Source organism: Eulemur rufifrons, chromosome 30 (genome assembly GCF_041146395.1).
Source record: "Eulemur rufifrons isolate Redbay chromosome 30, OSU_ERuf_1, whole genome shotgun sequence".
NCBI classification, from domain to species: Eukaryota; Metazoa; Chordata; class Mammalia; order Primates; family Lemuridae; genus Eulemur; species Eulemur rufifrons.
Window position 1 is genome coordinate 58318088 of NC_091012.1, and position 3203 is coordinate 58321290.

Consider the following 3203-nt stretch of genomic DNA (forward strand, 5'->3'; position numbering starts at 1 on the left):
TCCCTGCACTGTCTTTTGAATTTGCTAGTACTAAATAAACACTCCACCTTCTCCTTTAACAGTTCACACTCACATTTCCTAGTTGTACTTCAACACTCCCCATTATACACCACGATCAAGGAACTGGGGAAGCAGGAGGATGCCACCGCAGCTATAGCTCTCCACACTAGCATTCAGAAAACAAAACTTGTCAGCATTCTGACAACTGTCAACAGTCAACAGTTACAAGGAACCCTGAAGATCATTTAGTTCAATGTTCCCACTTAGTGCTGAAATAACTATTAAAAAATTACTAACACCTTAAGGAGGGTAAGCAAGAGGATGCCATGGAGTGCACAGAGCTGCAGATAAGCACGCAGATTCTTCCCAGACCAATAATTTTCTAGACTGGGAGACAAAATTAAATAATTTACACACTAAATATTTTAATATTAGTTTATATTAAAATCACTTCCAATATAGTTTATCATGTAGAATACACAATTCCCCTGAATGCTTAAAGATAATCAGGAGACAAGAGTGGAGGTCATTGTTCAGGAAATACATCCCTGAAGAAGTGATGTTTAAGTGGCTGCCTGAGAAATGAATTGAATGAGTGAGGTGAAGAGTGGAAATAGAGTGGGTTGCACGGGGGTATCCGAAAGGAATGGTGTGTACAAGGGTTCTAATGCAGGGGAAGAGTGTGGCATTCAAAGAGCGGCAGGCCCAAGTGTGCCAGGCCCACGTGCACAGAGCGCATGTTCTGTAAATATAGATCTCCTGCAATACTTCCTAGGAGTTTGTCTTTTCACTCACATTCTACCAAACGACTGTGGCAGGAGGAAGGGAGGAGTTCAAAAACCTGGAGCTGACATGCCTACAGCTGCCCCAGCACCACCCAAAATTTCTTAGCCACAATCAGGAGGCCAGGGACACATAGATGTCATTTGCTTAAGGATTTTCAAGCCTCTTACTAAAAACATTCATTGGTTCAGCCTAGAAACTGCTTGGTAGAAAAAGTTCTTTAATCAGTCCATCATACAAAATATTAGAAATAATATCAACTAATATTTGTATATGGCTATCATTTTATCTTCACAACCACTCTCTGAAATAGCTACTGTTATTATTCTTATTTTGTAATAGAGGAAACTGAGGCTCAAATTTTGCCTGAAGTCACATAGCTACTGACTAACAGAACAAAGACTACGAAACTAAGACCTTTTGGTACTGAAGCCCATAGGCTGAGCCCCACACTGCACTGCAGAGCAGGGTTAGTGGAAAAGGATGATTCTGAGGGCCTTACTGCTAGGTGCTTTAAATCCCTATAGGCCACCAAGCGAACCCATAGTCCTACCTTCTGGAATGCCCTAAGAAGAGTGAATTGAGGAGCATAAAGAAACTGTGTTAAGGGACTACTATATGCCAGACATCATGAAAGGATCTCTAAATACGTTATTTTATTTAATCCTCACAGCAACCCCTTATGGTGAAGAAATGATTATCCCCATTTTACAGATGAGGGAACCATGGACCAGGGTGGTTAAGTAATTTACCTTCCTGGTAAGCAATGGAGCAGTGACTGGAATTCAAGCTTGAGTGACCCCAAAAGTCTACACCCTTTCCACAGAGAGCACACCAATGATGGCTTACTATTTAACCCTTCCCAGGTTATATGTTTGCACTTTAACAAGGGTCTTTCCTGTGTGAATTTCACAGGACAGTGGCAGACCTGAAAAGAAGGCTGATTGGGGCCTGCAAGGTGGGCCTGTCTTAAATCACACCGGAATGGCATTGACCTGCCTTCTCCCCGGAGTTCCTAAAGTGGGGCAGCGAGCCAGAGAAGATAAATCTCTACTCAGGTCACAGCCTTCTTCTCCTCCAACTGAGATAACAATTCGCAGACACTCTGGCAACTACAGAAACAGAGAGAGTGCAGAATCAACCAGCAGTTTATTTGCGAAGGGTAATGTCAGAGGATGAACTTCCTTTCAGTCCTGCTAACTCTGTACATTTAACGTGCTTACTGGCTCAGGAATTTGATTTTCCTCTGACTTGTTTTCAGAGATTTGTTTTTTATCATTGTCTAAATTATATTCTCCCTGTCAGCCCACCACCTTTCAGAGTACAGACTTTGATGTGTGTGTTCCTCGGGCCTCCCTATTTTCCTCTTGCTCCAGCTAACCTAGCACTTTGCAAACAATCCCTACTGAGAAGTATGGACAGTCTGGGCCTTTCCAGAAACTCAAGCTGCTGAGGGAGATATGGTATTTAGTTAAGTTGAAGTGAGGCCCTGTGTAAATCATAAAGAGGCAAACCCAGTTTACTCAAACAGGACCCTAGGAAGTGTTTGGGGAATAGACTTGCAGGCAGCTTTATTTTTCTACAGCCAATTTACTTCCAAAATGCTGGGTCCCGCAAGTACCCTAGGAGTAACTTGGCTCCCAAATGCTGTAACAGGTCTTGGCCTTGGAGCACAGTTCTGGTGTTGTTTCCTGAATTCCCACATTGCTGTTTTCCACACATGGATCAGGCTTCAAACTTCCTGTGTCTGGACAGTGTGTGTGTGTGCATGTGCACGTGCGTGCATGTGTGTGTGTGTGTGTGTGTGTGTGTGTGGTTATTATATGCTTGGGAAGGGTGGAAGGGGGAGGGAGGGAATCCAAAAGGAAGAACATTTAACTCAATGCTTGTATTGCATGTGTGTCTTTTTGTTCGTTTCCTGTTCAGATACAGCTGCTATTTTCTGATCAGCTGGTTTCTGCGTGTACAGGACTAGTGTCCTTATGAATAAATAGGAACCTGACTTTAGGAGGTATCCTGGAGAAGACTTCTTTTCAGTGTTTGTCTGATATATCTGTAGTATGTTTGGGGCAGATAAAAGGGGACAGTTATGTGTGGAGACATAAATCCTTAGGATTTATTTTCCCCAGCATATGTGCTTGCCTCTATATTGGTTCATAAATGCATTTAAATGATTTAGTTGTTCACCAGGCAATTAGAGGAAAGTGTGCTCATTTTCACACTCCCAGTGGACTTGGTGGGTGGGGGAGAATGTCGTTCAATGCAAAGCACTACGGTTTTGTCATCTTTTCTTTAAGGAGAATCTAGCCAATGGATTGGGGAGTAGACTATAAGCTTCCTACTTTTCCTGTACATTGGACAAAAATACTGCACACAAAGAGCAGACTTTTTTTATTAAGACATTTATTGGTTGCCAAAAT